The sequence below is a fragment of the Dermacentor albipictus genome, chromosome 2, assembly GCF_038994185.2.
Source record: "Dermacentor albipictus isolate Rhodes 1998 colony chromosome 2, USDA_Dalb.pri_finalv2, whole genome shotgun sequence".
In the NCBI taxonomy this organism is placed as follows: Eukaryota; Metazoa; Arthropoda; class Arachnida; order Ixodida; family Ixodidae; genus Dermacentor; species Dermacentor albipictus.
The window spans coordinates 135,519,240-135,542,388 of NC_091822.1; the positions used below are offsets into that span (position 1 = coordinate 135,519,240).

General features: G+C 46.1%; 1 protein-coding gene across 2 annotated transcripts in view; it reads right to left on the bottom strand.

The window, feature by feature from the left end:
- LOC135918205 (clotting factor G beta subunit-like) overlaps positions 1 to 10,671 on the bottom strand; it is a 41,075-nt gene extending 30,404 nt beyond the window's left edge. For both annotated transcript variants that reach the window (XM_065451899.1, XM_065451890.1), the window contains exon 1: positions 10,525 to 10,671. The gene's annotated coding sequence lies outside the window, so the exon portion shown is untranslated. The remainder of the gene's footprint in view (positions 1 to 10,524) is intronic.
- Positions 10,672 to 23,149: the final 12,478 nt, after the last annotated feature.

Here is a 23,149-nt window from a genome sequence, read left to right on the forward strand (position 1 = left end):
TGCCGAAAGGGCTCAGCGACGTTACGCTGCCATGCAAAAAAAAAAGGAAAAGAAATGTTTATTACACGCATAGAAATCCGTTCTCCCCATCAGCTCCGAATAGCCAGTGCCGGAGTGATCGACTGGTAGACTGTTTTATTCCTTTCGGAACGGGGCAGTCAGTTTAGGGCTATGCTGAAAAAAAAAAAACTGTTTTGTTCGGCATAATAATGGTGCTTTAGGACGTACGCGCCACTTTGATGTGAATACTTTTAGCATTTCTGGGACAGCGCGTGACAAACAGGCCAAGTTGGTGCGGCATGAAAGATTTTGGCCACTGACGGTGAAAATGGTGTAGAATAAAAATAATTATTGTTTTGTTGTTTGGCATAATCAAACATAATCATTGTGTAGACGTCATATCAGATGGGGAGTTTTCGTGGCTTTCGTGACGTCACGTGACAGGCAGGCGAAGCGGGGGTGGAACCGTGGAGGGCTAGTGGCAGAAATGGAATAGACGCAGTTTGGAATAGCTTAAAGTTATAGCGAGCAGTGCAGTCCAACACATTTTCTATACGTTAACATGCTTTCTATAAACTACACTGCCCAATGACGAAAGTGTGTGTTTCTTCAATGATGAAAGGGCGTGTCTCTGCATTAGATGCTGCCAAACATCGTGCACTGTGTGGACTCACTTTCAAGGGTTATTCAAAATCCTTTACAATGCGTCCCAAATCGATGTTTCGTCTTTGTAACTGTGTTTTTTTTTCTTTGTTTATGAACTGCAAGCATAAGGAGCACGACTATTAGCTCACGTGGCAGTCATTTTGGCGCCCCATTTCATTTGATTACCAGTAAAAAAATAAACAATAATAAAAATTGATAAATCATCATCCGTGGGTTTTATTAGAGAATCGTTTGCGCTAATTAAGACTCCAACTAGCTTAACTAATAAATGAGAAAATGCGAGAGAAACAGTTCACCGAGGATTACGACACTGTCGAATGCGAAATTTGAGCGCAGCTCCATATGTGTTTTCATTTCGCGATATATTGGCTGGCGCGGACACTCTGTCTCGCGCTGCACGTTGCAAACGGAACGACGTGTGGCGCGACTATCTCGCTAATCGTGAGATCGCGAGAAGCAGCACGCGGGTGACGCGTGGGCGCGAATCACAGCAGTCGCCGCAGGCAGACCTCCGGTCATACAGCACTTTTTATGCGTTGCATATTGCAATCACTCAGTTCAGCCCTTGGGCGCGGCCGGGCAGCCACCATTGACCTTTAGCGCAACCACGTGACGTGACGTCACGACAACCGGAGGAAAAGCTGGGCCCCAACTCGTGCTGTCGCGCGCGGCCGCAGCCACCACCTAACTCCCGCTCCTCCCGCTAGGGGCGCTGCGCCGGCGCGTGACGTCACGGAGGAAAGGCTGTGCCCCAACTGGCGCGGTCGCGCGCAGCCGCATATTGCGCGGCCGCGCAATATGCATCGCATTCTTGGCTTAACCAAGCTAAGCCTGGCCATTTTTTTTTTGCTTATATGGTATCGGTGAAAGCGCTCGCCGCATGCCTTATCGATGGCGTCAACGGTGAACAGACACGCCACTCTGGCGCCATCTTGCAGCGATCGTCGCCGCAGAACACGTCTTGTGCGGCTCTACGCTCTTATCACGCTTTCGCCATACCATCCTTCTCCGCTTTCCTCCTCGCACACTGTTCGCTATCCCTGTCTTTCATTCCCCGCTGCACTCTGTGTTCGCTCTTTCACCCTTCGCTGTGCTGGTTTGCTCGGTTACGCCGAGGGACGCCGACGTTCAATGCAGGAACGGGCGCCTAGGAGCCGCGCTCTAAAACAGGCCCTCATGAGACATCTGAAACATCGACTGAGTATATAGCGACACGTACAACGTCATCCGCCAATACTTACGCAGGAAATTCAAGAGCATGTATATATATTTAAAAAATAAATTGCGCATCAGATGAAGCTTTCATATACCCTGATGCTTTGATAAATTTAGCTTTGCTGGCAGCCATTTTAGCTTTGCTCGTGGCCTCAGCGACAGTGCACGAATACGAAACTATTACCGCTTGTCCGCTTAATACCTTGCTTCTGTTGGATCAGCTGTCGGAAATACAACTGAGTTTTTGCTAATGCACTGTGCTCCAATCTCGCTGCAAACAGTGGAGTGGTAGATTGAAGACGTGTGCAGTGGTTGGCTGAAAAGATAGTGACTGGCATATTAAGAAATGCATATGTGTGGCCAAGCTCACGGACCGCTGCTACATAAGGACAGCCTGTGTTGCCGACCCTTCGTGATGCACGGCTTTCTCGGAGAATAAAAGACTACTCATCCGCCAGCGTTGTATCGCTAACCTCCAAAGATAGGACCTCGACCCCAGAACGTCGGCAAGAGTGATCACCGCTCGTCAAACAATGACAAAGGAAGTAGCTCCGTCTCCTGTCATAGTAAGTTTCACGCACGTTATCTACACACACCTACCCTTGCTGGCACGCAAGCCTACTCACGCCCACTCTGTAGCCAACGTATCAAGAATAAGTGAATGGGCGCACACTTGAATATGTGCTTACTTCATACGCACAATTAATGACGAATAACACCGACAGCACACGAATGGTTGAACCTGAATGTGTCGCGGTGGTCTACAAGAGCAAGCGAATTACTAGGGGTAAGACATCTTTGGAGGAGGGGGGGGGGACTAAAAGGTATTGCAATGTACAAAACGGCCAAGTTTCAAGCCTTGTGCGCAGCAAGAACTAATCTATCGGAACTGAGCATACCCGCAAGCGATTAGGCACAAAATAATCAGATAGTAACCAAACCGAGGAACTTTGCTGAGTCAGAAACGTGACAAGCCACTGCTTCAAATTATTTGCCAAACAAAGGACGAAGAGAAAGACACACTGATACTGATTCAATTCATAAGTGGAAAATTTGGATAGCTTGTAACAGATGTTTAGCCCCTTATTTAGAACAAGCACCATATGCGCTGCTCGCGTGGTTTGGGCATGGCTTAATAAACTCCGAAAGCGCTTTTACGTCTTCTCTGAAACTGTGGCCAAAGCTTCGTGTCGTGCACCCAGTCACCGTCGGCGCTAATATACATCCACGCTGGCGTCGGAGGCAACGGAGGCAGCTGTGCCAACCAATGGAAGCGTCACCACGTGATCAAACATGGCAGCGCCTACAGGATCGCTTCCAAAGGGTCATATCAATTTTTCCGCGGTCGTAAGTTCGACGCGTAACGCACGCAGCCACAAGCCCACTCGCATCTACACACGCAAAAGGAGGGAGATATAGAGATTCGCGAAAACGTATAAGCACGCGCGCGCTCATAACGGAGAAACAAGCAGTGTGCGTCATAATTGCCGCCACAAAGGACGCACGCAAGCCCTCGACACGAAAGAAAGAGTTGCCTTTTAGCGGCAATTATGTCTCAGAGCTCCAACTATGCCGGCAACAAGTTCTTCATATACGCGCTCGCCACGCTCGAGCATTCAGACGCATGCAAACGCAGATGCCAACTGATTACAATCGGCCATGAGAGGAGGTAATCGATTGCCTACTCCGCCTGATTATTAGCATCCCAAAACAGCTACGCGAGGTAAAAAAAAACTCATGCACAGCGCATTCCTGATTTTTGTCCATGTTCTTAGTTTTAGAGAACGGAGCTATGGAATGCAACACATGGTATGTACCATGAGCAGGTCTATTTATCCATAGTTACAACGGTGTCCGTCGTTTCGTATCATAGTACGAGTCTGTCGACGGTAACGGGAAACGCGTACGTAACGACTTCCATGTTGACAATTCCTCTCCTCAAGAAGTGATCAATATATGTCCACCAAGTCTCGACGGATGGGTATCGCGTCGTCGAATACTGGCGAGCAGCTGCGAAACGTACCTGTGCTTGCTGCCAGCCGAAAGACCCGTGTTGATCTCCGCGCGCTTAAGTGGCTTGCTACTATGCGCATGAGTCATAAATCACGTGAGCGAGCTAAGAACACATGCAGCTTACACCCTCAGTGAAACGCCAGACTCCGCCGGGGCTGATGAGGTACCCATGAGATTTAAGGGTGTGGAAAGGCTGCAGAATGTGGGGTTCGAATTAGGCACAATAGAAGCCGATACAAGAGTGTAGGTATATCTTGTGGCTGTATCTCGTAGTATATTTTCTAAGTTTGTAGTATAATTACTAAGAGTTCTGGGAGCATTGTGCAACTGCGCAATCGATAGCAGTTGGAAATAGACAGTAAAATGGGGGCAGGAGGTTAAGAAATATACCCTTTAAGAAACAAGGCTGTAGAATTGCCTACATATATCTGCCTTCAAGGAGTTCAAGATTTGATGACGAGGACTCGCGTGAACCTGTACACTAATATCCCGTCAAACAGTCAGTGCAAATGGTGTATACTAGTACCGATGAATAGCGGAAAGTTGCGCTCGCACACAAACATCGGGTATACGTCAGCGACAGCCCCATCCTTCGATTCCGTAGGGTAGAAAATGGTCTCGAAACAGCTCACAGTTGGTTGATTGTTACGCGCTGGAAGAAAGTACCGTGCAGCAGGTTATCGCCGTTCCTATTTCTCCACACTCGGTCGTAAAATGATACCGCAGGTAGGAATAACCGGCTTAAAGTTAAAGCACGTTAGACACTGCTCTGCTTTCTAAGGTTGTCTTAACGACGCACTTGGATGTTGGACAGCAGTGGACACTAATACGCTATGCTCCACTGTGCCTGTGAGAAGCTTCCAATGACATAACTGCAGAAAATGTATGTCTTCAACGTCCCGGTAGTGTCCTTAGATAACGCACAAGGAAAAACCTGAAAGCGAAACCAGTGCGGGCGGTTGATGAAGTACTGCGAACGTGCCGAGCATCGAAGAAGCTCTTCTAGGGCGAGAAATTTACAAAATCACCCCATGAAAAGCATAGCGCGTTGCCTCGACAGCGATATATATGTCCAGACCGTACCGACGCATACAAGAGCCAGCTGCCACTGGCGCCGCAAATTTCGCGCAATCCGCATAACGCACGTACACCATCTGTACTTGCTCAGTCCTTGCTGCCCCAAAGGTCAGAAAAACAAAGCAGAAGCAAACGAAAGCCGAGCGATCCGTTTCAGAGAAGATCGCCCCGGTGGAGGAGGAAACGCCGATCGCAGGTTCGTCGTTAAGGGGTTGTGTAACTGGTGACGGCGTCGCCATACGCGCGCGCGGACAGCCGAGTGCACTTGCCGGGTTTTTCCTTATTGTCACGTCGTCAACGTCTGCGACCGCATAGAAGCTCGTGACGCGCCTTTGCCTCGCGTCCTAAGCATCGTCTAAATGCGAAGGAGAAACAAGCAAACACGAGTTGCCTTTGGCATTTCTGGATGTCGCCGCGCATGCAGACCTCATGTAATATGCGCGTGACCATTTCGAAGCAAGCAACTGTCCGATCGCTGCGCCGTTGGAGCAACAGGTTCCTTACACATACAACGGCGACGCCAGATGGCATATGCACGCGCGCGGAGTGTTTTTGAGTTAAAGGAACCTTACCCTCGCAAGAAAACTGCCTTATTTACCCGGGAGCTTCGTCCCCGGTACGAAGTCGAGCGTGTTCCTTTCCTGACAGCAATGAACAGGCTGCCGTATAAACCACTTTTCGCAAATCCTTGGACTATGGCCGCGTGCGTCCACGGCACAGAAAGCAATGAAATCGTTATTGCAGTAGAAGTTGACGGGTCTCTGCGACCGCTCATACATTCGGTGCGCACGTTCACATGCCCGCGAAACTGCGCTCTCAATTATTTTTCTCTTTTCGTCCCTCTGTCCCCATTGCTTATTGCAGGGTAGCAAACCCGACGTGCGTCTGGTCAACCTGCCTGCTTTTCTTCTGTTCTGGTTATCTCTCTCATATGTATGTATGTATGTATGTATGTATGTATGTATGTATGTATGTATGTATGTATGTATGTATGTATGTATGTATGTATGTATGTATGTATGTATGTATGTATGTATGTATGTATGTATGTATGTGTGTATGTATGTATGTGTGTGTGTGTATGTGTGTATGTGTGTGTATGTATGTATGTATGTATGTATGTATGTATGTATGTATGTATGTATGTATGTATGTATGTATGTATGCGTGCGTGCGTGCGTGCGTGCGTGCTTACAAGGTAAGATGGAGGAGATGGGTCCAGCAAAAATTTTAGCTCAGTGACTTTTTCGGCGGGACTCCAGAATCTACAACCATACTATTCTTTTCGCTTTCTTTTGGAATGGTGATAATTTATTGCCTGTCACAAACGATCATCTCTAAGGACTGTAGAAAATGAATGACATCACCAGATCACATGTTAACGTCCTCTTTATTCAAATAGGCATCGTCATTACAGTTTTAGGTGCTGAAGAAATGTTTTTCTTTGGAATTTTCAGTGAGCATGGACCTTGAGGGAGAGAAACCATGCCTCGTAAAATCCCAGTTGCACCTTAAACATGAGCAATGTGAACATGTGAATGGTACAACGGTGCTTATTAAGAACGAAGGTGTCGCAATAAACGGGACAAGACAGAGACAGACACTAGCTTGCTGATGACTTGTACCTCATCGCTTCAGAAGCCCATGGCGTAAGTTCGTGGAGGTCCACCTAGCCACCAAATTTTCTGATATCATTTAACATCAGGACAAAAATGATAAGGACATGACAAGACCATCTAAGCAAATGTGAAACAGCTCAAATCATTAGCAATAATGACACGGACATGCTCAAAGGCGTTGGGACATGCGTTCGCAGAGGCGAGGTACCAATATGCCAACACAGCATTGTTCTTGATACTCGATGGGGGCCGCGCACTCTCAACAGAGGTATCGAAGAGTAAAGGCATCGAATAACTTGGTGGAAACAGCTACTAATAGATGAGAAACTTTTGTCTTTGAAGGAACATACGGCTTATTGCAAGCACTTGGGCAGAAACCCGAAGTTTTACGGGAAGCGCGCGGCGTTGGCAGTAGCAGAAGAAAAATGACTAAAAATGTGTGTTTCCGGCATAGGAAAGCTATTGTCCAATCGAAGAGCTGTAAAAGCAATGCGAGAATTGCAGTGGCGGATTGGATGAGACAAATAACGACGCTCTTGGCTAAGAAGTAGTAGAAGCTTGATGTGGGTGAGTTGGTTATGCATACTTGATGAAATGAGCGCTACGAATACGCGGACGAAAGAACACATGTACGACAGACAAGGCGCTTGTCTGTCGTACATGTGTTCTTTCGTCCGCGTATTCGTAGCGCTCATTTCATCAAGTTGGCTAAGAAGGTTCCCAAATAGGGAGCCTGTGGTCGTTTAGTGACAGTTTAGTGACAGTTTAGCAGCCTGTGACAGTTTAGTGACCCGGACGTGAATACTACTCTTGTAAGTGCGCCATGCAGCAAAAAGAGCGTCAACGACTGCTGCACAGTGTGGCAGGGATTCGCCAGGAGCTCAAATTTGAGAGAATACCACAGGAGGCTAATGAAACCAGAAAAGCAACATGTATCCTTGTGATGGCGATTATACAGATGATTCTGATAAGCCTGTGACAACATTGCACGCAGTACTGTGGTAGTTAAGAAAATGCGCTAATTATTGCCAGCTGTGCTAGTTTCGTGGCACGGGGATTTTTAACGGCAGTATGCGTACACATAAAGATGCTAAGCGTCCCAAGTCGCAGGCGTTAGCGTTGTCGCTTATTCTTGGATTGTCCCTGCAATTTACAAGTTGCAGGAACTTCAGATGCTCGCTCGTTTCGTGACCTGTCGCAGCGAAGTGATGGTATCTGTATTTGTAAATGCTGCCAAGTCGCACAGCTCCATCTCGCATTTCAAAGACTAAGGAACTTCTGCGGCGTTTCAGATAGTCCTGGCAGACTTCCAAAACTTTAGAACAATCATAAAACCATCAAGCCACTTTTTCCAGCGCAACTTCTAGCGCTTAGGCCAAACGAAGATTTCTTGCCTTGAATATTTAAAAGGCGCTTTATAAAAGCTCTTACTACTTCCTTTTGGCAAGCTTGCTTGAACTATAAAAAAATTTCACCTGATTGTCAGAAATACCTAGTTAACCAGGGAATCACGCTTACGAAACGAGAGCTTCAATGTTGTAACTTCGGATGCATGCAGATATGATAGGCGCCATCAAAATGTTTACATTCCGCTGGGTTAAGAAGCCCTTTCTAGCCTGGTTGAATCGTGGTTATGTGACTCGTAAGGAAGAGAGCTAGGTATTCACTGCAGCGGGAATAACTGAATGTTCTGCTCGCTTGCTTCTCTCTTGTTGCGACTATTATCGACCATTCTCGGTTTCATTAATAAAAGTCGCAACACCACCCATTCACTACATGATAATTCTTTCACTCCCTCCACGCAGCGCATAGCAGGAACTCCTACTTTAGCGTGGCGAAAGAAGACATGTGGAACATAATTTCACGATGATCAGCTTCATTGCGTAAGTACGTAAATAATTGGAAGGTTTGAGCTGTTCTTGGCCAATACTGTTCGTCTCGCAGAGCTTTGTGTAAAAGGTTGGAATGTAGAATTACTGTTTTATGAAGCGTCGTAACCTCATCACATATTTAGCATAAAATTGTAGTATGTCTGATCTTTAGCGGATGTTCTACAAATTCCAATCCTTGCTAGAATGCTGAAAACATTGCTCTGTTTAATAAGGCGGTTGCAATGCGCGAACACGTAAAAACGTAATAACCATACAAAAATGTTTCTTAGCTGTTGCATATGCTGCCAAGAATATGCTCCCGGTAACGTTGCAGCGCTAGCCCAAGTCAACAAAACTGGGTGTCCTGATGTATAATTTATATGCAAAGAGCACAGTACCATCTTGTTAACGTGTACTCTAAGTATTTCTCACGGTGCTGTCACTGTTGGGATTTGACGTTCAAAAAGGTTGTTTGACAGCAGGTGAAAGCGCAGTTTGAACAGATGGGACGTACTACTTCCTGTGTTGTTGTTCAAATAGTAAGTCCACTGATGGCCTCACTCATTACTCTTGGGCGTTCCACTCTAAGACAAAATCAGTGGGTATACTTCAAGGAAAGTTCTGATGCGATGTTCCGTGACAGTAGCGATGTGGCCACAACAGCCACATTAATATAGAGGCCACCTTCATTTCGTTCTTCGGAGATTGCCTTAACAAACATCTATCGCAAACGTTGGTGGTAGGTACATAATTTCACGGTTTACGCTCGCTTTACTTACAGATAATTGTAATCTGCATTTTTCGTACGCATCCATCATATATGTTAACGTGGAGCAAGCGTCACTTACTAGGTATACGAAGATTTCTTAATCATAATCTAGTGTTTGCACTAATTCCGTGCATCAAACAGTTCAAGCTTTCCTAGCCGTCGAACCAAGGAGCTGAATAGATTCCTGGCATTATTTCGCGTTAGCACTTTTTAACATGCAAGAAGCGATACTTTTATATATATATTTTTTTTATGCTTAACTCGCTTCGTTTCCATAGGAGGTAAATCACGCATTCTGGAATGTAGAGTAATATGTTTAGCACTAAGAATTTGCTCAAAATATACTTGGCTATAGAAGTGTCTTCTCAGCATTTTTGCTATTTTTCATGCAACATGCAGACATGAATGTTTCTTTTTTGCTGCACTAGGAGATACATTGCAACTAGCCGTTGGCCTGTCCCAAGCTGGCCGGTCTCAAGTGATCCCTGCCAGGTAAGCGATGCAATCGCCTTCGCGTTAGCGCCACGGCAGCGCTATAAAACGACGAAAGCATCCTGATTTCGTAGCGACGAGCCACTATTATAGTTGTGGCTTCGGTCTTCGCGTGTCCGCAATAATTTATCTGACCCCATGTAATCCTGAACTATGCTGTACTCTGCTTGCGAACATAGCGAGCTCCCAGCTCGGAGCTTCGTCCGTAACCGTTAGCACGTGAGCGAAGTGGTAGTAGATTTATGGCATACTATGTGAAGGTCAGGCAATGGGGATAAGTAAATTCGTGTACTTTTGATATAAGGAACATATACGACTGGAATGGCCTTCCCAGACAAACTGCACTCATCCGCGATACAGCACGCTTTCGATCTGCCATTGAGTGTTCCGACTCATCCTTCTAATTTCCACATCATCAATCCCGCCTTTTAGATGCCCACCCCTCATGTAATGTCCTATTTTGGACCCTTGAGGTATTAATAAATAATAATATGATCCACAGAAATGGAACGCTGTTAACGGCGCAATAGCGCTTGCATGTAGCCGTTCCGGCTCCCCGAATTCTCACTTGCGGCACGCCATCCCATGTTTCCCGTATCCTATTTACGTGAGCCAATAAACGACTGATTGTCGTCTAGCTATCTCGCATTTGCTGTGGTTATCAGCAGATGTCAATGTACGCATTCGAAATTACGGGCTCCGACGTTCGAGACTTACGACAGTACGTACGGCTCGACAAAGACTGCTGTTGTTCGCAGTCGACCACTGAGTTCATAGATGAACGCTGGTAGATGGCACTCACGCGAATTGTGTGTGGTATCCTTTCAGCTGTGGTGAGCGGGCAGCGTCAGGCGGCGAATCATCGAAGCGTTGAAAAGCGGAAAGCACCGAGGGACACTGGGATAGCGGATCGCGCACGTCGTTCTGTGTGCTGCGGTGGCGCCGGCACTTTCTCAAATGAGTTTGAGGAAAGAGAGAGAGAAAAAAAAGTGAGCGGTGTCGCGAATGCGTGCGATTTCTTCGGCGATGCCATGACGTCATAACCGGTTGGGGCTGGCCGCCTGAGCAGGATGCCCAGGAGGCAGCCTTGAGAAAGAGATGATCTTTTGTTATGGAGTCCACGCGCGTCCGAATGACTCTGTGCCTACCGGTTCGCCAAGCGCGTACAAGTGTGCGCATGCAGCTCTTGCGCTCGACGACGATCGCATTTCGAAGCGACAGCGTAGGATGACAATTATGCGCGCTTTCGAACTGTAGTGGAGCAACCACGTGCAGCGACAATAAACGTCTTCGGGGACGTGGAAGCGTCCTCGTGTTTGCATAACATTTTGCTTTGATTCGATCGCTGTGGCAAGCTGTAGAACCACATCATTTTCATGCAGGGGATACATCACAACGGCATCCTTCGGTTTCTGTGGGTAGCGTTTTTATGATCAACGATGCCACTCCTTTCCTGCTTTGTTGGTATCATCAGTGTCATTGTTATCAACCGCCCTATCACGCCTGACGCGGATGAAGCCTCCCTCGGATATACGGCACCACGCCAGCTCAACTGTCGGAGTCGTCCACACCTTACCACCTGCCATATAATGTTGGATAATCTGGGGCCGAATTCACAAGGCTTTTCGTTCGTTAAGTAATTTTTTGCCATTGGCCGCCCGCCTTTTCTAATGATAACCCGGCCTCACGATTGGCTAGCAGAGGCTCTTATAAATAGCTTTAACGTAAGAACAATTTTCTGAACCCTGGCCTTGGTTGTCGTCAGAGCATGAATGCCAAGCCCTATAGGGCTCGGTCAGCACTTGTGGAGCTGACCACCTGATAAAGCTGTGACCTCATAGGCTCCTCCTGTCCCATGGAATAATTCAGGTGTAAGCTTTGAGAGAGACAGTTGCGGCTCCCGAGGCAGGGGATTCCCCCCACCGCGGTAATCATCTCAACCAAAATGAAACATGAATCGTGGAACAAGCACGATCAAAAAAGAAACTGACGCTCAAGTGTGATAAATTTTATCCCGACGGGTAATGGACATAATATGCCAAGTTATGTAAGAAAGCACGTTGGGAACCACAGGGAACCACACATATCCGGCTAAACCGCGCTTATTCGCACTTAAATTTCTTTCAGACAAAACGATTGGCGGTGGGTGTTGTTTGGTACGATTTTGAATTTACGGTTTATTTATGTACTATACTACCCTTAACTATTAACGGTATACTGTTTGTCTGTGGACTTACGAATTTAGTACTTAAGTTTCTCTTTTCGGTTTAAATCTTGATGCGCTTCCCGGACACATTGTTTGACATATTAGGCACACCATCTGCCGCGACTATTCAAACTAATGAAAAACTTTACATTTTTTTCAGTCATATCTGTTTTAGTTTTAAAATGAGCACAGACGCTAACGGATTCTCACGACTGCTTTTAAAGCTTTGTTCTAATAATGAGCGTACGCTCCGAAAAGTACCGGGTTTGCGAACAAATTAGGGTTGAATTCACAATGCTTTTAGCTTGTATGTGATCGTTGTCATTCACTGGCAGCCGTCGCTAATGATGTGTCAAACATCAGGATTGGATCAAATTCTCTCTCCCGGAAACATTCTCCCGTAAGAGCTTTCTGTGAATATGGGCCCTGCTTAGTTGTTCCTAATGCTCCATTTCTGGTATTATTACCGCCCTTTGTAGGGTAGCGAATCAGGCCCGTGTGTGGTTGGCATTTCATCTTTTCTCTTCTCTTTTCTTAATAAAGCCTACTTTGTTGTGTACAATGCAGTGACCGAAACTTGCTAGCGTTGTGATACGAAGATTGCTTCATATCAATTGTGAAAAAGGATGTTGACTAATTAAAAAAAAGAATACTTGAAACTATTAGACATTCCAGTGGATTCGCTTCTTGCACCATTCAATTAGTATTTCATATATACGTGTGTGTATGACTGTATGTGCTGTTAAGCGTTTATCACTATACATACGATAATCATCACCCGGCCCCTGGAGTAGCATGTCAGGCGAACAGCCAAGCTGGCATCTCCAGCATATCATTAAAATTTGTTTCTCTCTCTCTCCCTCAAAATTTTCAATTTTTTTGCTCCTTTGTATTTGACGTCGGGAACAGCCAATGCCACGCACGAGGCCCCTCGACATGACTAAAACGACGACAGCGATTCTGCACGTCGCCAATGAACGTAAACATTAGACGCAACTTGAAAACGACCCCTGGAAGTGGAATTTTCTCTGTGAGAGCCTGCACCTTGTCTTGGAGAGAAATGGAGAATAATAAATGCGAAAGGCAAGGAAGGTTAACCGGAAGGCAAGCACCCAATTTCTTGGAGTTTCTTGAACGAACGTCCTCTTGTCTTAGAGAGCACTGTTCTATACACAACGGAATCGCTTTTGCTCACAAGCATGATCATTGAGCTGGCATGTCTGTTCAGTGTATCTTGATTGGTCGAGGACGTTTTAACATTTCAGGTTTTAGGTAGGCTAAACTGATAAGCAGGGAAGAAAGAAAGACGCGCTGTTAGTACGCGGGGAGCGAGCATAATAACGCGAACCAAAGGGTAATTGTTTTGGGTGAAGCAAAGCTATATTTCCAGGTCAAATAAAACGAGTCGTTTATCGCCACACTTATGCTGCACCTGCATGATACGCAGTTACGATGCCGGGCTGTATGTCATCCCACTTCTCGCAGTACGTTTGTTTTTCACTTCGCGGTTTTCTGCAATTAAAGAACCTGCGTGATTGTTACTAATACATGCTGTCGTTTTATTTCTTTTTGTTTGGTATGTACAGATTTTCTTCTACTTACTTTAATTATCTTGTTTGTATATAACTGCACCCATCATAATGGCTTCTTGATGCGTATAGTGGTCTTAGTAAATAAATAAATATGAAGCAGAAAGACAGTGAAGAATGACCTAATTTCCTAACTGAATCATTGGAAGGAGATACAAGGGCCTAAATTTAGGAGAAACGCATAATCTAATGGTTGGAGTCGGACGTGAAATAGATGGTAGCTGGCCCATGCCGTCGTCCAACTTATCCACGCTGAGGACATTGTTGAAGGGAGAGACTTGTTCTCATGGAGAACGAGGAATATGGGATTTATTTACAGTGTCTACATCAGAACGTTACAGTTCATCAGTCTAACATGACTGAAAGAGGAATGCACACTGAGGAGCCGCCAACGACTCCTTAAATACTCTCTCCTTTCTAGATCCCTAGGTGAGGGAAAACGGCAGTTCACCGTCGACCACTTCGGAGCGTCCAAAGTCATCGTAGCCGACCCGCCTTTGAGGGGGAGGGTTTACACACACACTTCCGCACAGGTTTCACTAACCACACCGAGGTGAGTGGGTTCTCGCAGACACGGTGCTGCCCCGAGCAGGCGCCTCTTTATCCCCGAGTCGACTCCGCAGTCAGTGGCCGCCGCGTCTGTCCATTGTCTGACGACTTCTAAGCTGCGTGAGACGGCACCACAAAATATCTTCTAGGAGCTCCCCTGCTCCAAACAGACCGCACCGGGTACGGCGTACACACAAACAACACTTGCTCCGCCGCCCGCCCCTAGACATGGTAGCAACGTCGGGCTGGGGACTGACGTATTGTTTTTTCAAAAGGAGTCACCGCCGCAGCCGTGGTGGCGCCGATGTCCTGTTGACTTGGCGCATCGTTGTGTTCACAAAGTGAGTCATCGCAGCGGGCCAGGCAGATTTTGTCCTTTCAAAGCGAGTTGTCGCAGCAGACATGGTGGCGTCTTTCCGACGGTCGCTTCCCCGAAGATCGCCAGCCTCCGCAGGTCGAACGTAACAATATGCAGTTTAGAATGTCTCGCTCAACCCGTTAGGCACAGATTATATATATATATATATATATATATATATATATATATATATATATATATATATATATATATATATAGAGAGAGAGAGAGAGAGAGAGAGAGAGAGAGAGAGAGAGCCAGGTGGCTCATAACGATAGCACGATGGGGAGCGCTGCCACCGGCGTTGCAGGTATCGCACCTCTATCGTGCACGACGTGAGACTGAAAGAAAACCGTCAGCCTTTGTTTCTTGAAGTGCATTGCCGTTCCACTCGGACCACTGTAAGCACACCACGCTGGGCTGTATGCGGATGCATATGCTCAACAGGAAAGCTAGTCTATGCTCACAAACGCTCATGCCACCCGCAATGGGAGGTGTAAGGTTGCCCTGGCTCCGCTGCAGACCCCACTGGGCGGAGCGCGAAGGTGCGTCTGCTTGGCCTGGTCGTTTCATCAACCGAACACACTGCGCCACTTTTGCGCCTCTGGAGACCAAACCATCGTCGTACCCATGCGTCGTCAATAGCCGCATAACACAGCGACGTCACTGACGGTGCGAACGTGCTTCATGTGTCCATATAGTCGCTGTCGTAATAAAAAGCAGCAACACCGGTTTCCCACGTACACTTCCGATCGCAATCGGCGCCGATGCGGATTAAGCTGGATGCGGATCCGCCTGCTGCTACACGGTCACTGTAAGGTCGTGATTGCGATCCGACGATCGCGATCGTGGGATCGCGGATCGCGGTCATGTTTCTTGATCATGGCCGTAAGCTGACTTCTGCGCTCTCTAGCGCAATATTCTGAAAACGCTGAAAACAAGAATGCAAAGCAGCTGAATGAAAAAAAAAACAGTTTAATATGCAAGATGATATCAAGCTCTTCATATCAAGATCAACTACGGGCTGTCCAGAGGGTCCACGATGACGCCATAAGGCTCGGCCTGGTGGTGCCGACGTGGACGCGGCCCGCCTCGGTCTGAAAAGACCGCGCTTCAGGGCACTAATAAAGTTTTGTGAATGAATGAATGAATGAATGAATGAATGAATGAATGAATGAATGAATGAATGAATGAATATGCTTTTTATCAGCAACTGTAAAATTGAAATACTAATAGCTGTAAAATTGAAATATTGTCCAAATTGTCCAGACAGAGAACTTGCAAAGCGCATTACGTGCATTACATACCCCTTGGTGCACTTGATCTGACCCAAACTCATATCGGATCGATGGACCCTGTATTAGCGACCATTGTTGATAGCGATCGAGCAATCTGATCCGGATCGGCCCCGACTGCGATCAGAAGTGTACGTGTGACACCAGCATAAGAGCGACCGAGAGATGAAGCGGTGTGAGAGAGAGACTATGCATGACGCAGTCGGAATGTTGCAGGTGTGTTGCGAAACGTGTCTGAGGCGGATAGCGAAGCATGAGGGAATCCAAGCGAGCCAACTACTACGTTCTACCAGAGTTTTCTATAAAGTATTGAAAGACCCTGGCGATGCTCTCGGAGAATATGTCATTTCTTTTCGTTTTTTCTTTGGACTCGCGCGTAAAATCCCAGTCTTAGTAGTAACTACACTGTTGCTCCATGACTGCTCCAAATGTTTCCAACACTGTTCCCGGTAGATTTCTGCATTGCTAATAAGCGCCAGTGACGTGACGTGAGTAAAAGTGACTTCGCATTTGCTATAGCGGTTATCATTGCCAGGACGTCCAGTCACCATCCCAGACGCCAAGGAATGCAGCTATTCTCGCCTATGCAACACCGGACATCGCCGCGCGCTGTAGATGCATAGAGCGTCCGTTCAGCTTTCAGGCCCGTGAAGAAATAGGAATTCATTCTCTCGAAGTGCTTCGATCTTGAACCGGAACTTTCTCTCTTGCATTAGAATACGCCGGTCTAATGCAGTGGAAGAGAAACTACGAGTGCGCTGGTATTCCATGGCGAAGATCTATATCCAATAGGTGAGCCCACTTTGATGTCGAATGCACGAAATTTGTATATATTGTGGTTTCTGTCAATAAAGTTACATCTTCGTCTCCTTTTGGCATATAGTCAAAATTCTCGGTCCATGCACTTTTAGTCCTCCTTCTGTGTGATTGTCCTCGTTTTAGTGCGCAAACAAAATGGCTCATCACACATTCGACAAGCTTGAGAAGCGTCTCCTTGCGGAAAACAGTTATTGAACCTCAGTGACAGTCGATATCAGCCCGAGTGGCTGTAGAAGCAGTGTGTGTTTGTGTGTGTGTGTGTGTGTGTGTGTGTGTGTGCGTGTGCGTGCGTGTGTGTGTGTGCGTGTGTGCGTGTGTGTGTGTGTGAACCAGCCGCATCATCGTCATTTGCTTATTATATGGCTTGAGTATGACCAGAATATGACGAGTATGACGTGTGGATCTTTTTTTTTTATCGAAAGGATAATTAGGAGAGGTTGGCGCCTTTATAGTGGCATCGGCTACTCCTCGCCGCTTAGCAAAGTAAACAAATAAGCGCGAAAAGAGTGAATGGTGTCACACAATATGGCACTCAGTAGAACATCAGAAGTATGAACACAATACAATCCAAGAGTGCATGAATCGCAAAGATTTGTCCGTGAATTCAGTAGACATGTGCATATATAAAATGAAATATTTTGACTGGCCAAATCACAGAATACAAGTAATCACGCTGCGAAGCTCATAACAGATGTTATTACACGTAGCGTAAAAAACGCGATCACCTCATAAGCCAATTTTGAACACAGAACATTTATATCACACATTTAGCTTATTAGGATAAACTGAAATTTCATATTTACCCAGAACACTTGTGTCTTCGAAAAACTTTGACAAAGCAAGAAGTTTTCTTTTCTGAAGGCCCGCTCTTGGCCATGAACCAAGTATCTTTTCTAGTGTGAATGGTCTTCTATATAAATTTAACAAATTTGCTTGCAATACTCTTGGTGGTGAGTCATATTTTATGCGCTCGAGGAGGAGATGATGCACATATTAGTCTGGATGGTCATAAGAACACAGTGGGCTAAAGGCATGTCTTGTATAAAAAGTGTAACGTAGATGAAGTACCGAGCATCAGGCGGTGCACTAATGTTTCGAACTTTAACGCAATAGCGTTAAGGGCTCCGTGTTGCAGAAAATCTGGCATCGGCCGACCCGCGTCGACTTTCGTTTCGGCAATAAATCATTCCAAACTGTGTAAGGTCAACCACGCAGACCCTCCGTGTAGCGCAAAGAAGATACTGAACTAACTTAATTTCTCAAAGTAAAATGCATCAGAAAAATCGTAAAGTACAACTCACACACATCCTACAGACATGAAACGTTGGATTGTAATTTGAATATACGAGAAAACAATTATTACGCGAAAACTCAAACCCCTTTTCCAGCGTTTCTACAATGCATAGACCGACCACGGCGCCCGCAATTTGCGGAGCACCAGCGCGCGCAAATCTTGCAACACTTCCGGATTGCACTCGCCTCTGCCACCTCGTGGCCCAAGCAAGATACCGTGTTTCTACCAGAAAGCTCGCCTTCATGCATAGCGTTCGGCGCCAGCGTTTCCTGGTAAACATTACGGTTACTTAAGCTTGAGTTGCCGGGAAGCGCGAGAAGCAGTCCGAGATCTTTGAATGATATCGCATTCCACGCTTAAAGACGAAGGTCAACCATCCTCCAAATCTTTCTGTTTTCTCTCAGATTTGACGGAATTTATAGGTTTATACAAGGGTCTATAAAGTATAACTCCTCGAGTTCTTACATTGCTGATAAAACCAGGTAGTTTTGCTGAGACGACAGGATATCTATCAATACTTGTTGCTGGGCTAGTTGATTCATCTTATTCAGCGAAGTTAAGACGCAACCAAGGGTGGAAAAAAGCTTTAGGACAGGAAAGAGCGTCGCTTGCAACTAGTTTATTGACAGCAGACTGGGTGACATTTGTAGAAGCTGGCCATGTGCGCACGTAAGTTTGAGCACAATGTTCAAAGAAAGTTTGTATTGTTATCAAATCATACAGTGTAGAGACTGTCGTTCACTGCTGCGCAAAGCCACAGACGTATCGCTGAGACAGACGTCACGTTTCATGTTGATCAAATAGGCCTCCAATAATTCCCGTGCAAAGGGATCTTTGCTTTTACTAAGAATGCGGATAGGGAAAACATCTGGCTCGCACGCGCAGGAATCGCAATGCATAGGAAAATGTGCACGCATTAATTTTATTCTTGACAGACAGCTCGTGTTTTCTTGCCCTATCATTGATGCAACAGCCTGTATGGCCGATATATAACCTGCCGCATTTAAATGAAATTTCGTACACCCCACCAACCGCACAAGTCATGTACGGCCTTGTGTGGTTTTTGTCACAAAGGGTCAGCTTCGGCGGGTCTGAGATTCGTGGGCACAGACCAGCAAGCTTCCGTGGAGCCGTAAAAACAATAGGTACTTTGTACTATCTTTCGCTCACGCCGACGCTCACGTATTTTTTTGCGTAATGGGGAATATAATGCTTTCGCTTAACAACATGCAAAAAAAAATTCTCGAAGGACTGAAAAGACACTTCATTGTCACAGAAAGGTAAATGGAGGAATGAGAACATGAAATTTCAAGTCGTCGTGGAGATATGATTGGCACCCCATACAGTGGTAATCTAAAATCGTTTTCAGAGGTCCGCCATGGACCTGAAATAGGATAATGGTGATTATTGGTGCTAAAGCTGTTCTATACTCCTACCTTATAAACAGAAATCTAAAAATGGAATCTCGAGAATTGCTCACCGCCGCTTCAACTTATTTCCTTTTACTCATTTATGTATCTACCCAATATTGAAATCTTGAAAACCTCTTCTGCCCCTAAAATATTGTAAACAGGATTCTCACGGCACTAAAACACAAGACCCCCCGTGGTTGCTCAGTGGCTATGTTGTTAGGCTGCTGAGCACGAGGTCGCGGGATCGAATCCCGGCCACGGCGGCCGAATTTCGATGGAGGCGAAATGCGAAAACACCCGTGTACTTAGATTTAGGTGCACGTTAAAGAACCCCAGGTGGTCGAAATTTCCGGAGTCCCCCACTACGGCGTGCCTCATAATGAGAAAGTGGTTTTGGCAAGTAAAACCTCATAATTTATTTTCTTTTAAAACACAAGCACTAAGTGCGGAATGCTACGTTGTGTCCCCAATGTAGCGAACTCGTTTTATACAATACTAGTGTCCAGGGTGAATTATTAAGGCGAAAGCTTGAAGTGGCTCATAACCCCGATGGTCTGCAAAACGCGCCATGCAGTACAGAAAGTCATGTGAGCTCGCCTGGCGCAGACACGGGCTCGCGCCAGTGCTCGTGCGTTCGTCGTCGTCTCCTTCCAAAGGCAAAGTTAATTAATATAGAGTTTATTCAGGCGCTAGAATCCCCGACCTTCGGGGGGAGTCAAACCCTCGAGCTTATGTGGAAGTCGAACCAGCGACCTTGGCGTTAAGGCGAAGTTAATTAGGGCACAGTTAATTATATAGCGCAAATTAAGGCACTCGAACCCACGACCTCTGTTGGGTGTCGGACTCACAACGCTTGGCGTTAATTAGGACGAAATAATTAAGGAACAATTTATTAGGGCAGCGTCAATAAAGGCACTCGAACGCACCACCGTTGGTGGGAAAAAGCAAGTAAGAAGTAAAGACGCATTCGAATGAGAATGTCAACTAATTTAATGAATGTTTCTTGACTGTCTAAATGCTAAAGTCACTGTCATTTTTTAGGACTAAACACTGCTATCTGTTATTTTACGTTTCTGCGGTCCGTCACAGTCATACTGCTCCAGAGGTTTCTTTCTTGCAACACGGGATCTCCAGTGCCTCAGAAATTAAAGATCATTCACAGAAAACCAGATGTGATGCTACAGTTTCACAGCTATTGTCATGGACTAAGGGGCAGCCCTATTTATAATGTTCCGCCCTTAGGCGCCCGTTCCTGCGCTGAGCGTCTTAGGCGTAACCAAGCGAACGAGCCCAGCGCAGAATGAAATGGTGAACGCGGAGCGCAGCGTAGGATGAAAGATGGCGAAAGCGGAGGAGGAAAGGGATGGCGAAAGCGTGAGAAGAAAAGCGTAGTGCCGCGCAGGACATGCTCTGCAGTGATGAGCACGACGAGAATGCGCCAGAGTAGCGCGCCGTCGTCTGTTCACCGATGACGGCATCGATAATACATGGTGCAAGCGCGTCCACCGATTCCATATATGGAAACAAAGTGCTGCATGAGCGGAAGTCCGTCTGCGGCGGCTGCTGTGAATAGCGCCCACGCGTCACTCATGCTCGGCCCCTCTCGATCTTCCTATTAGCGAGGCATTCGCGCCACACTTCGCTCCGTTAGCGACGTGCCGTACGAGACAGATAGTCGTTGCGAGCCACGCTACTCTGGGCGTTCTCTGCCTAATGTAAACGGTCTACCCATATAATCATAGCACAAAACATTGTCCCGCATACTTCTTTCACGTATAGAACTGCGCTCGAATTTCTCGTTAGGGAGTATCGTAACCGTCGGTGAACTTTTTTTAGTTCTTTTTGTATGTTGTGTGTTGTTTACGATCTGTTAACCATCTTTAAGGCGAAGCTTTTTTTTGCCTCCCATCCCGTAGCTTTGCCTGGATCGGCCGGTCGGTCGCTAGTCGGGTTGTCGCCGATTCCTCCTCACTTAAAAACCAAAATGAACGGCGGCGGCGAAGAACGGCGGCGAAAAATAAGAAATGAAGAATTGCAGTACAATATAAAAGCTGTCGCATCTCGCGCCATGGGTGCGCCAGGGAACATGCGCTCGGGCCAGTTTCCTTTACGCCAAGGACGCAGGAATGGACGGATTTATAGCATTTCATTAACTGCTTCACGAAGGCTTCGCTCCACATCGATTTCAAAATGTGCGCTGGATCTGCATAATCCTTTTTCTCCGAACTCGCTGGTTGTATTTTAGAATTTGCAGTTCACATAGCGCAGCTAACTTCCTCAACGCGTTCCGAAGAGATTCCCCCTTGTCTGGCTGGTAAGACGACAGCGATATATGGGTTTGGCTGCTATATTGTTGCGGTGCATTTGTCAAATTTACATTACGTCAACAACAACAAACAATGACGTACAGAGTAACAAATCAAATTCGACTTCACTTTCTTATACAAGGGCCGCTTGCGGATTGATGAAATGCCCCACTGACATCGTTCTGAGTGCTTCTAATATTTCGCGCTCAGTATTTGCCTTGGCGCGGCTCACTACTTCAGCGTTTTCAGATAGTAATCACCATTAAAAGCCTGATTTCCCGAGAAAGTGATCTTGTTGGTGAAAATATTTTGGTTCCGTTCTTATTCATATTCCCTCATGCGCCGACGTTCATTTTGGATCAACAGGAAAATAGCGTATACAGTTAACCGGTTTGCAGTGAACAGCTTTTTTTCACGTCGTTACCACTGTGCGAGCTCACTATTTATCTGTCTTGCTGGTCGTTTAATTCTTGTGACCACATTCCACTGGCTTTTTAGCTTTTGCGCAGTTGGAGAATACAACTTGTGCTATGTACTTCTCACCGACTTTCTTCGCAGCCATACATCAAACGCTTTTTTAGATGTTGTTTTTTAGCTTGCGGAACTTCTAAATATCGCCTGGGGGATATATAACAAATTTACTCCTTCAGCTGGAATATTAGAAGAGGCAGACATCAAAATGCATGATTCATAAATTATCAAAAGTTTAATAATAAACTTCCAAACCAAGTAGTGTGGGGCCCATATACCAATTCACGAATTGAAGTCATTGAGTTTTCAAGGCACATTTACATGAAGCAAATTCTCATTCTAGCACCAGTTCTGAGATAAGCGCCGTCAAACTTACGATGAAGATGCATTGTTGTTTCACTTGGATTTTCTTAAAATCCACGCTTTTATGCACTGAAGTACAAAAATAATTCGAACTCAAATGTATTTCGTAGTACACTTTGTAGGCGCATATCTCGAAACTGGTGTCATTACCGGGATTCATTTCTAAGTACCTTGCGAACTCAACGGCTACAGTGAATTAGTAAATTGCAACATCTGCCATGAAGCAGTCAGTCAGAAGGCTATATTTTAGCAAACAGTCGAACATACACTTAAATTTCTCGTGAAAATTATGTCCACTTTTTAGAGTAATTCAGCCCAGCGAGAAGACAGAAGAAGTATTTTAATGACTGGAAAATGTAGAGAGGTCGGCCGGATAATGGAGCATCTGGCCTGCTACTCTACGTAAGGGAAGCGGAAGAGGGGAAGAAAAAGGGTCACAGTGGGGGATGATAATGGGAGGAACGAGGTGAAGGACACATTACACAACTGGTATCACAGGCGTGAGTCCAGGCCCGTGTCACCTAGGAAACGTGAAAGTGCACGCATTGTCTCTGTCGTCTGCCAACTCTGTGGCCATGCGTCTAGCAAGAGGTCTTCCGACAGTAGTCCATGTGTAAATGTCTCAAGGTATCTGCCATTGTCAGCCTTTCGCGCGCATACTCAGGGCACAACACGAGCACATGTTCTATAGTCTCTACAACGCCACACACTGAACAGTCCGGGGATTCTGTCCGTCCAATAATGTGCAAATATTTCGCAGGCTAC